Source organism: Perognathus longimembris, chromosome 12 (genome assembly GCF_023159225.1).
Source record: "Perognathus longimembris pacificus isolate PPM17 chromosome 12, ASM2315922v1, whole genome shotgun sequence".
NCBI lineage: Eukaryota > Metazoa > Chordata > Mammalia > Rodentia > Heteromyidae > Perognathus > Perognathus longimembris.
Genome location: NC_063172.1, coordinates 39,144,648 through 39,157,605, shown reverse-complemented (window position 1 = coordinate 39,157,605; position 12,958 = coordinate 39,144,648). Strand labels below are relative to the sequence as shown.

The window sequence follows — 12,958 nt, the reverse complement described above, 5'->3', positions numbered from 1 at the left end:
CTGGTTTCTTTTTGGTCAAGGCTAGCACTCTGCCACTTCTGGCCGTTTTCCATATATGTGGTGCTGGGGAATCGAACCCAGGGCTTCATGTATATGAGGCAAGCACTCTTGCCACTAGGCCATATCCCCAGCCCAATGTGGTATTTTTTTTTTTTTGACCAGTCCTGGGGCTTGGACTCAGGGCCTGAGCACTGTCCTTGGCTTCTTCTTGCTCAAGGCTAGCACTCTGCCACTTGAGCCACAGCGCCACTTCTGGCCATTTTTTGTATAAGTGGTACTGGGGAATCGAACCCAGGGCCTCATGTATACGAGGCAGGCACTCTTGCCACTAGGCCATATCCCCAGCCCTAATGTGGTATTTTTTTGACACACATAGTGAAGTAGACTCCTATTTCATTTGTTCTTCCCAATTATCTTGTGAAGTAATATAGCAAAACAATAGTAAAAGAAAAGAAAGTTACTAAATATAACAGAGGACAAAAAGCTAGTAGATTTTTTTCTTGGAAGACTGGAATACACACATACACACACACATACAATGGGAAAGAGTGATAGTGATTTTTAAAAGATGTATGGCTTGTCTCTTCACCATTTCAGCCATATTTATTGAAGATTTATTAGGTGATATCTCTATTTGTGTTTTTGTCTTGGATAATGGGTTTGTTTGGTTGATTGGTTGGGATTTAGAAAGGTGTTTTGGAGACAAGGTCTCACTGTGTGGTTTAAGATGACCTCAACTTACTGTCCTCTTGCCTTCACCTCCCAAGTGCTCAAGTTAGAGTTTTTTGTCACCATGCCTGGATCCTATTTGCTTTGTTTCGGAAATGTTTGTTCTTTTTTTCAAAAATACATAAGTTTCCTCAGTTTCTGGACTACTTTTACTTTTATCTTATTTCTGCTGATGGCAATCTCAATATTGCTAAATACTATATTTGACATGACCATTCTGAAATTGCATTTCTGATAGAGTGTGTGTGTGTGTGTGTGTGTGTGTGTGTGTGTGTACTGCGGAGAAACATGGGACCTTGTGCTAGGTAAGTACTCTACCACTGAGCTACACCATATTCCATGGTACATATTTGTTTTAAAGTTCTGATTTTCCGCGTTGTGTCTGTCAATCCCACTATATTCTTGATGGTTGAGAATCATTGGCTTACAGTGTCCCTTAAGTTTTGTTGATTGTTTCATATGACTTGACTCAGGGCATGAATTTTTGGCAGGACCATTTTGTGACATAGCCTGTTCATAGTTTAATGTAATGAGGCCTCTGATGAAATTTTGCTCAAATACTGGAAAAGCAGATTTAAAAAAAAAAAAAGTTTTGTGCTTAGGATCAAACCCAGTACCTGTGCATACTAAACTGGTGCTTTGCTACTGAGCTACAACCCCAGCATGAATCAGGATCCATTTAAAAGGGAGATTAAAAGGATTGCTAATATCACTCAGTGACAGGGTGCCTAGGTGTGATCTCCAGCACTGACAAGAAAAGAGGTAAATTAGGACATTTAATCCCCATTGTTTAAAATCATTTCTGCTACACTATATCCTACCCAATTAACCAATGCTATCTGCTATCTTGCACTCTCCTCTTTAGTCTCTCATTCTCCCTCTCCCTCTACCCCTTATCCTTTCCTCCCTCCTCTTCTTACACACACACACACACACACACACACACACACACACAGTTTTCTTTACTTCAGTGAGCCTCATGATAATCTTTTCTTTCTCAAAATGAGCCAATGTGATATTCTGTCAGCAATCTTTTCCATTCTGCCACCTGATACCTTTCCTCCTTTACCCCACATCATATTCTGCAGACCACTAATTTCTATTTACCTATTAGCTCTCCGTTTTGTTTTTTGTTTTTTTGTTTGCCAGTCCTGGGGCTTGGACTCAGGGCCTGAGCACTGTACCTGGCTTCTCTTTGCTCAAGGATAGCACTCTGCATTTGCGCCATCTGGCTGTTTTCTATATACGTGGTATTGGGGATCTGAACCCAGGGCTTCACGTATACAAGTCAAGCACTCTTGCCACTAGGCCATATTCCCAGCTTCCCATTAGCTCTCAGCTTAAATGTCAGTTCTTCAAAGAAAATGCTTTTATTTCTTCCTAATATACTTTCATTTTCTTTATGTTAAACACATAATATAATTTCAGTTTTACTTGTATGATGTTAATCTGGAGTTACATTTTGGAGACATGGTTGATGATGATTGGTAACACATATCTTCACTGTAGTGTGATGTTAATGGCCATATGTGATATTTTGCTCATACTAAGCTTGCACAAATTCTCCATTTGCTCAGGAAATATATATTATGTACCTGCAATATGCCTAATATTCTTCTAGAAGCAGTTAGCAGAACAGTTCCTAGTAGAGCACATATTTTAGTTGAGGAAATATATAAACAACATAAATATCAAAAGATATAATATGGTATATGTTGGTAAATGCTAACAAGGACAATAAAACAGAAATATTTCCTATTTGCAATAACTATTTACTTGCAATCTTACGGCATTTTTTTCCACAGTACTAGAGATTGATCCCAGGACATCATATTGGTAGGCAAGTACTCTATACCTGTGAATGACTCCTTCAGCCCAGAAGTTAGGTGATAGACAGAAAAAAAAACATACTGAAAACTTTTAAATAAAGAACCAAAGAAAAAGTGAACCATGAGGCTATTTATGAGCTGAGTGTTTTGTGTGGAAGGGAAAGAAAATGTAAAGACCTGCTATGGGAAGGCAAATGGTGTTTTACATGAAAAGTAAGTCCACCATAGATGGAATAGAGCGAACAAGGAGAATATCAGAGATCACAAATGAGATAAGTGCCAAGTACTGTAGAAATTTATAGGCCATTGTAAGAATTTTGATGTTTTTGTGTATGATTATAGCATGATTTAATTTACTTTTTTTTTTTTTTGCCAATCCTGAGGCTTGAACTCTGTGCCTGGTTGCTTTGTCTGAGTTTTGTTAGCTCAAGGCTAGTATTTTACCACTTGAATCACAGTGCCACATCTGGCATTTTTTAGTAGTTTATTGGAGATAAGAGTCTCACAGACTTTGCTGCTCAGAATGACTTCAAGCCAAATTCTTAGATCTCAGCCTCTTGAGTAGCTAGGATTATAGGCATGAGCTACCCACATCAGATTAATTTACATTTTAATTAGATCCTTTTGAAAACAGACTAAAGCAAAGCATGTAAGAAGCACTTGCTAGTCTAGAAAGCAATGGCAATGACTTGGACTACACCGGAAGAGATATGGTCAGAATCTGAATATGTTTGGATAGAGCTGACAGGGTTAGCACATCTTTGACACCTGGTGTGCTCTATCAGTGGTATGGAAGAAGAGTCGAAGAGCCACTGAACACTAGTGGCTCAGGCCTATAATCCTAAATGCTCAGGAGGCTGAGATCTGAGATTCCTTGTTCAAAGCCAACAGGGGCATGAAGTCCATGAAACTCCTTTCTCCAATTAACCATCAAAAAGCTGGACACAGAGCTGTAGCTCAAGTGGCAGAGCACTACTCTTGAGCAGAAGCTCAGAGACAGTGCCCAGGTCTTGAATTGAAGCCCCAGGAGGTCACACCATAGGCACGTGCATGCGTGCATGTGCACACACACACACAAACACACACACGCATACACACACATCTGCACCAACTCCAGTCTGCTAGGTTGGTATCAGGACATTATGCTGCTAGGCAAGTGTAGGCCAAACAGCAGAAGAAGGATTTTCCATTACTTTGGAAAGAGAAGAATGTAGGAGAAGTGCTTTGGAGAGGAACTTCATTAGGACTTTGCAACTGCACATATTTTGAAATGCATAGATTTAAAATGCATGATGGGACAGTTGGCTAATACAACTAATTTTGATTTGAGACCAGCCCAGGCAAATGGCTAGAGATACTCCTATCTCAACAAGTAAAAAAGAAAGAAAGAAAGAAAGAGAGAAAGAAAGAAAGAAAGAAAGAAAGAAAGAAAGAACAGATGATATTGAAATCTTTGAGGTTGTACAGTAACTAAAGATATGAATGAAGACAGAAAAAAGAAAAGATCCAAGAACCAATCCCTGGGGTACTTCAGTGTTTAAAAACTAGCAAAGTGAGTGGTGTGGTTCACACCAGTAATCATAGCACTTTGGAGGCAGTGGTAGGACGGTCATGAGTTTGAGGCCAGCCTGAACAACATTGAGAATTCAAGCATATCCAGAGTTACAATAGTGAAACCCATCTCCAAAAACAAAAATGCAAAACAATCACAAAACAAAACCCCCAAGGCAACAAAGAAAGCAAGAAAACAAACAAAAACTTCTGGGATTTATAAGGATTGAAACACAATGGAGATAAGAACAACCTATGAGGTAGAAAATCTAGGTAAGTGTTTGTAAAATCTCATTTATTTCAATACACATTTAACTCTCTATCAGACATTAAGTCCTATATTTTTGTTTCTACATCTCATTATATCTGTTATATAACATGCATTCAACACTTGTCCAATTAGTAAGTGAATGAGTAAAAACAAAAGTAGAATGGAATTTTAGACTCTTGTTGAGGAGAATGAATAAATTCATTCAATAGCTTTGGCATATGTATTCAAAGACACAGTGCCAAAAATAAATGGCTTTTTTGGCTAAAAGCATAAAGCTGCCTCTACTCTCTGATTAGTCTAGTGAAGATAGAAGTTGAAAGTTAGTTATAGATATTGTGTATTATGGGAATTTTGAAAATTAAATTAGTGGTGTCTGAGGACATTTATTTAAATTTAGAAACAAAAAATAGAGCCAGCAACCTTAGGAAATAAAATAAATAAATCTCTTTTCATCTCAACTCTATTCCAGCCACAAAGGCCTTGCTCTCTTCTTGCACTCTGTTGGCCTTTTTCTTGCCTCTGTCCCTCCTACAATTCTTATACCCCTAGATATTTGTTTATTTTGTATTTTAGTACTGATTTGGGGACTTTAACTCAGGGCCTGGGCTTCTTGAGCTTTTTTGCCCAAGGCTAGCAGTCTACCACTTAAGCCATAGTGCTACTTCTGGCTTTTTGGTGGTTAATTGGATATCAGAGTCTCAAGACTTTCCTGCTCAGTCTAACTTTGAACTGTGATCCTTAGTTCTCAACCTTCTCAGTAGCTAGGATTATATGAGTGAGCCACAGGTGGCTAGCTTTTTAAATTTATTACTTATTCATTCCTTTGTTTAGTTAGTGCTGGCACTGGGGCTTGAACTCAGAATCTGGAAACTATCACTTAGCTTTAGCTTTTTCACTCAGTGCTAGCTCTCTATCATTTGAGCTACCACTCCACTCCTGGCATTTTGGTGGTTAATTGGAGACTCTCTGGGACTGTCTCATGGCTTTGAACCATGATCCTCAGATCTCAACCTCCTGAGTATCTAGGATAACAGGTGTGAGCCACCAGTGTCTGGCTGTCTGGCTGTGTCCCAGGCTTTGCCTCCCCCGCCACCCCCTTGCTGGTCCCTGCTTGAACTTTGGGCCTGGGAGCTGTCACTAAGCTTTTGTGCTCCAGTTTAATGCTCTACCTCTTGAGCCACAGCTCCACTTCTGGCTTTTTGGTGGTTAATTAGAGATGCAAGTCTCATGGACTTTCCTGTCTGAGCTGGCTTGAGCCATGATCCTCAGATCTCAGGCTCCTGAGTAGACAGGATTACAGGCATGAGCCACCAGCACTCAGCTTTCCTTCTTATCATTTGAAGTGTCAGATCAAATACCATCTTAGAAAGTCTTTCACATCCCCAGTCTAAATAAGTCCCTGTTTTTATCTACAAGTCCTTCTCTATCACAGTTCTCTGTATCCTTTCCTCTTGACACTGGTTGCTGTGTGAGACCTCTTTGGTCTTTAATAACATATTATTTGCTCATCTTTTAGTACAAAATCTCCTGTCAGGCTCACTCATTTAGCAGGAATCTACAACAATGTTTGGTCCATAGCTTTTTCATTTTTCACTTGTACAATATTGAATATTATTTTTTGCCCATTTCTATGGTGTAATTTTGTTTCCCTGTCGCCTGTTAAGTAAATGAACTAATCCTTGTCAAATTGTGGCAAATAATTTCCAAGTATTTGATTTATTTTTTCCTGTTTTGTGGGCAGAAGTTATAAATTTTGAAGCAGAATATCACTATCTTCCACAGTAGTTTGCTTAGTTGAGTAGTAGCATCAAGTTTGGGGTGAATCCAATCACACACTCTCTCTCGTATTTTCATTCTTCATTCTTCAGGAATTTTTTCTAGATGCATCCCCTTATTAATGTTTACAATCAACTTTTGGTTTGGAGTTCACAAGATCTCCCGAATAGCTTTTATTTTTTAACTTAAATGTTATTGTAAAGGTAATGGACAGAGCTAACATTAAGTCAGGTAACAAGTACATTTCTTTTTGAACAGTGTTGAACTGAATAGCTTTTCAAATAACTTACTGGCCAGGCGCTGGTGGCTCAGGCCTGTAATACTAGTTACTCAAAAGCCTTAGCTCTGAGGATCATGGTTCCCAGACAGCCAGGGCAGGAAGGACCTTGAGACTCTTACCTCCAGTTAACCACCATAAAACGGTAAGTGGCGCTGTGGCTCAAAGTGGTAGAGCGTGCAGAAACGCTCAGGGACAGTGCCCAGGCCTTGAGTTCAAGCCCCGTGGTCGACAAAAAATGAAAAATCCCCAAATCCCCAAAACAGCTTACCGGCAGGAAGTTTACTAAAATCTGGCAGAGTTAGTGGTAGGAACAGTGTGGGCTGGAAGTGGCAGGTCCCGCCCCCTCCCTTCCTTCTTCCACCCCTTCGCTCCTTCCCCCCCCTCTTCCCTCCTCCTCCCCTGTCCCCACCCTCCGCGGCCCCCGCCCTGCCCTCCCGACCCCGCCCATCTGTCCGTCCAGCCCCAGGTTCCTGTAAACCCCGGGCGGCCGCGGCAGCCTTGAGGACTCTACCTTTCCACTATCTTCGCCAGGCTTCCCTCCAGTGCGTCGGTGCGTGAGTGCGGGCCGCCCCAGCCCCGGGGCGGGTGCGCCAACCCCCCACCCCCCACCCCTCCGCTACCCACCGGCTTCTTGGGGTAGGGAAGATCTTCCTGGTTGAGGGAGGCCGGGCCGCAGGCTGCGCGCAGCCGGGCCGCCTGGCTTTGCGCTGGGAGTGCTCAGCCCTGGGCCCCGGGAGCTGCTGCCAGCGAGTCCGCGGCCTGCTAAAGCAGGGGTTCGAGCCGGGCTTCGGCGGCTCACGCCTGTAACCCCAGTTACCTAGGAGAACTGAGGATTGGTATTCGAAGCTAGCCCGGGCAGGAAAGTTTGTGAGACCCTTATCTCCAATAAACTACCATAACGCTGGAAGTAGAGCTGTGTGTGGCCCAGATCCTTGAGTTCAAGCCCCAGGACTGGCAAAATAAATAAATAATAGGGAGAGAGAGACAGTAAGAGAGAAAAGCGAGGGTTCGCTAGCGCCCCCAGGAGGAGCCCGGCCCCGGATCTCAGACCTTGGCCGCAAAGGCCTCCTGGTCGCGGAGCTCGTGCACCTGAACGGGCGGTGCTGGGGACCCGCAGGGAGGGGAGAGTCAGGTGTGTGTCCTAGGGGAGGGGGGGTGGGGAATGGCGAAATGTCCCCAGATCACCCGGGGAGAGTGGAGTAGGGCCACTACGCCACGCTGCTGGCGAGCCAGATGAAGCGGGCATGCGCGCTTCAGAGCCCTCTCGGAGTAGCTGCCAGGTGAGATGGACAAAGGTGAGCAACTGATTTCGGAGTAAATCCAGGCCTTGGAGGAATAGTATTCTAGCAACCCCGGGGGTACTTGTTCCTGCTTCGAAATTCTGTCCAGTGCCCTGGACTCTACAAAACGGGCGTGGAGGAAGTGCTATGGTGCCAGAAACGTGTGTAAGCCAAGTGACCATTAGTTTGTTCCCCATGCATTGATGGTTATCTCTAACGTTTGCTGCTTCTTACTGTTACCTTTTCATGGCTGCCTCTGAAATGCATAATCAGAGGGAAAAGTGGTGTTAAATATAGCAGTGATTGATTACAGTGTCTTACAACTCTGCTCTGCTAGATAATGCTCATGAACACTTAAGTGCTGTTGTTACCTATTTCATATCCCCAGGAAACTCAGTGTGGCAGGGCTTGCATTAGGTCCGTATGGATTTAGGGCAACCAGTCTTAGGATTTAAGTAAAGGAGAATTATTCTTTGGATAAGACAGACATCTGTCTCCTTTCAAATTTATGCTTTGAAGTGCGTTAGTTGTCTGATCTGAAGCAGGATACTTAACCTTTTAGAGCATGTCTATGCATTTGTAAAACAGAGATAAGTACCTGCTGTGTCACAGAGCTGTTCAGAGGATTTAGCAAAATTTGTATTTGTAAAACACTTAGGAGAGTGCCTGGCACATAGTGGTAAGCTACTCTTACTTTCCTCCTGCTGTGGCCATTAATTGGAATCGGCAGACTCCAACTGTGAGTGCTGCCAGCCTCCTCTCCACAAATCCTGTAAAGGCCTGAGAGGACAGGTAGAGGAAAATGGCAAAGGATGGGAGAAGAGAACTGTGGACTTCTGACTTGTGAGGGCAATTAGACCACACCAATAGATGTCTCAGATATGAATCTGTGGTTCTCAGGTATTTAGTTTGCTTTAATTAATTAATTTTGCTTTTGTGAGAACTTTTAAAAAGATAGTTCCTTTGGGTCGATGCATTGGCAAAAAGTATCCTAATCTGGGCTGGAAAGCTTTAAAGGGCCAGCCTCCAGGATTGGACCATTTTGAGATTCTCTAGATGTTTTATGGAATTGAATTTCTGGTTCTCAGACCAAAAGGTATATGGCAAAATGAAGTATGCCATTTCTTTCAGGATTTCTCCTCTTTGGTCTTGCCCCCCACGAAAAGAAGGTTCCAGGAATTCTTTGCCTCTGGGATATCTTAATGATACTTCTTCCACTTTTACCTGTAACAGTGAACATCTTATAGCAATGCTCTTCCTTTCCACATAAATTTAAGGCAGTCTAGCAATTACACATTTTAAAATATTTTATTGGGCTGGGGAATGGCTCTTATATACCACATAGGAGGCCCTAAATTCAATCCCCAGCACTGCTCAGTAAATAAAATATTTTAGTACTTATAATGCTATTTCTGTTGCCCTGAATATTTATTTTGTTAGCTTGTTTAGAAACCCAGTTCATAGTAAATGTTTTGTTCCTTCAACTTTTTGTAGAGTTTTTTGGTTTATCTCTCTCTCTCTCTCTCTCTCTCTCTCTCTCTCTCTCTCTCTCTCTCTCTCTCTCTCTCTCTCTCTCTCTCTCCCTCTGTCTAGCACAGTCTGCATTTGAACTTGTGATCCATCTTCTACCCATCTGCTTTTACTTCCTCAATGCTGGTATTACAGTTATATAGCACCAAGCCTAGTTATGCACACACACACACACACACGTGTGAGTGTGTGTGTGCATGTATGTGGGTTTTTTTTTTGAGGTACTGAGAACAAACCTCAAGCCTCATTCTAGGCAGCAAGTATTCTACTACCAAGTGACATCTCTTTTATATAGCTTTAAGTGTATTTAAAAATTTTTGACATTTTTTCTTTCTTCTTGTTATCAATTTTTTTTCCTATTAAGTGTTTTCTTTAATTCTCAAATTTCCTTTCCATTAGTTACTTATTATGCCAGAAATGTATGCCTGTCAGCAAAACTTAAGAAAGATAGTGTAGAGTGAAAAAGTGATATCAAGACATTTTGACTTTTGAATATTACAGTGAGCCATCACTGTTTATCCAAGCATAATCTCTCAGGTGGATCTTTACAGAATCAATGGTATTCAACAAGCTGGAAAAGGCCAAAATAGGAGGACATTGCCATCACATACCCTGCATTACCTTCACTTTACAATCCAGCTTTCTTCCCACCAATGTTTCCCTTTTATGTTCTTGTTTATCTTATTAGGATTTCTGACTGTTAAAATCCAAATCCATTGAGTAAATTATGTGATTGGAAGGTTTTTTTTTTTGGTATGGGTATAACCACACTATTTGTTATTTGTGTTTGGCTGTTTCCCTCAAGGCTGGCATTCTACCACATGGGCTGCACCTCCACTTCTGCCTTTTTTGGCCTTTTTGGAGTTAAGAGTCTTATAGGTTTTTCTGCTTATGACTTTTCTTCCTAGGCTAGCTTTGAACCTCAATCCTTAGATTTCAGCCTCCTGCATAGGTGTGAGCCACTAATGCTAGGCTAATGAAATTTCTTAAAGTATTGGCCAAGAAGGAGGTTTAAATTACCACCTAGACTTAATTAAATAATGTTATTTAAGGTTCTGATAGTGATTATCAAACAGTTATTATGTATACATTTAATAAGGTTCTGATAACTATATTTACAAATGTGTTAGAAGGATATTGGATGTGGGCTGATAATAGAGTTCTTTGGGACAGGCTGTTCATGTATTCTTTTGATATATATACACATATAATAGCAAAATGTGATCACAGATTTAATGACAGGGAAATCAGTCAATAGTCAATTTATTAATATATACATTAGAAAGGTAGTGTCATAATACAATTTGCTTATCAAAAATGAAAGGAAATACTGTACAGTTGTGTTAATAAGTCCTTTTGAAATATCCTCTTACCAAATGAATGTATTGTGTCTAGCTCCTGTGGTAATTACCAAAGCAGTGGTTAGGTTGCAATACACTATCAGCTACTTAGATGTTTTGAAGCTTTTAGTTTCCCTTGCTTCTAGACTTTAAGATGATAATTAGTACATGTTAAAAGATATGTCTACAAATGTAAAGAGAAACTTGTTGGTGCACATTTTTTCAATTTGTTAAAGGTTCAGAACTTTTTTAAACCAAAGAAGTGAAAAGCAAAACAAATACTTCCTGAAGGCATTATCAAAAAAGTTTCTCAAATACATATAGTTGCATCTCACTTTGAATACTTCTTGTTCCTCTTGCTCTTTCTCATTAGCACTTAACTGCTACGTAACATGCTATTTTATTGCTTTACCAGTATTGTTATCTGTTTCCCTATGCCCTCTACAGAGTACAAATTTTGTTTATTGTCTGTTTTCCTCTTTGTTGGTTCCCCAGCACCTCAGAGTAATCTCTGTCACATAGTATGCATTCCATAAGTATTTGCTGAATGAGCGAGCTGTATGATTCAATTATTCATGACTGGAAAATATGGAAGATTTGCCAGAAAATTAAACAGCTGAATTGTGTTTGCTAAGCAATCAGGAAATGAATATTCTTGAAATCTGAAAATGTCAAGATATTTCCATAGTCTTTACTTAATATGCATGCTTTTATTTATTTATTCGTTAATGTTGGGAATGATAAGGACATCATCTGTGTGTTTTGTTTTATTTACTTATTACTTTTGCTTATTTATTTTGTGCTGGTACTGGAGCTTAAACTCAAGGCTTGGATGGTTTCCCTTGGATTTTTCACTCAAGTCTGTGTGCCTCTACTTCTGGCTTTGAGGTGGTAAACTAGAAGTAAGAGTATCTTGAACTTTTGTGCCAAGGATGGCTTTGAAGTGTGATCCTCAGGTCTCAGCTTGCCAAATCACTAGGATTACAGGTATAGCCACCAGTACTGCCCTGCTTAAGACATACAGACAGTTTAACAGTAAAAGTAGTTGCTGTTGCAGCTTTTATCCTAAGGAACTTTTATATCATTGTTCACCATACACTGGAGAATGCACATAGTGATAAAAGGTAAAATGCTTGTCTTTTTCTAGTTAAACATTCTACATATTCAATGAGGAGAGAAGAGAGGGAGCCAAGCTTTAAGAGGTGAGCATTTAGAGTCAGAACATCGTAGGCACTAGGGTAGGTTGAGCTGGCTCAACATCTGGGAGAAAAATCCACAAGGTGAAAAATTCTTACAATACTTTGAAGGTAGGTAAGAGCCCCAGGGATTTTAGTCTCAACATGGATGTGCCCTGCTATACTGTTCACACTGCCTGTTGTATAGCCAGCCTTTAGTAAGGCCTTATTTAATATGTTTCATGAATGCCCTAGGATTTTTAGCTTCAGGGTACAACTTTGATTTTTATAGAGAGTAAATGATGATTGGCTCTGTAAATATTTTATAGCCAGTTTTGCCAAGGTGCTTGCTTAACAAGGTGAGACAATACTGAGATATTGTCATTGCTTCTCACTTCTCTAAGTGAACTATAATGTACTGTTCCTTTGATGGAACTGAAAAATCCAATCAGTTAATGCTTTTTTCAAATATATATGCAGTGGCAAGACAGGAAAAAATAATATAACTTGAAAAGCATATTTAGTAATCTCTATAGCCTGCTTTGAGTCATAGAATAGGATAATACATTTTAAGGACATCAGTTTTTAGAGAAATTAAGGAAAGAGCCTTAGTTGATAGCTCACTTTGTAGCAATGACATCAAGATAAAACTGTATTTACTTTTATTTGGTGCTGGTCCTGGGACTTGAATTCATGGCCTAGGCAGTGTTCCTGAGTCTTTTTGCTCAAGTCTAGTGCTCTATCACTTGAGCCATGGCTCCACTTCCAGCTTTTTTGGTGCTTAATTGAAGATAGAGTCTCACAGACTTTTCTGCCTGTTCTAGCTTTAAATTGCAATCCTCTGATTGCAGCCTCCTGAATAGCTACAAGTACATGTGTGAGCTACTGGTACCCAGCTACTAGTGATAGTTTAAATCTTTTCTTTCTTTAAAACTTGGGAGACAAGTTTAGGGACAGGGCTAAGCACATGCTCTACTAATAAAAGCTACATCTCTAGTGCCTATAAACACTTTTGGAAAAACAAATGGTATTAAAAACGGATTCTTTTTGCTGTCATATAATGAGAACTTAAAATGTGAGAATCTATGGGGACATAAAACTCACTTCCTCCTGCTGCTGCATTTACTTAGTAGACTAGATTCTACCTTTTGTTTGTTGAAATGCATTATTTTTTCAAGTTATGCAAGATTATAATCA

At 40.4% G+C, this 12,958-nt stretch overlaps 1 protein-coding gene across 1 annotated transcript in view; it reads left to right on the top strand.

Moving 5' to 3' along the window:
• Positions 1 to 6,883: 6,883 nt before the first annotated feature.
• The window catches only part of Cpne3 (copine 3), a 41,916-nt gene continuing 35,841 nt past the window's right edge, over positions 6,884 to 12,958 (top strand). Inside the window, exon 1 of the mRNA XM_048358500.1 lies at positions 6,884 to 6,986. The gene's annotated coding sequence lies outside the window, so the exon portion shown is untranslated. The remainder of the gene's footprint in view (positions 6,987 to 12,958) is intronic.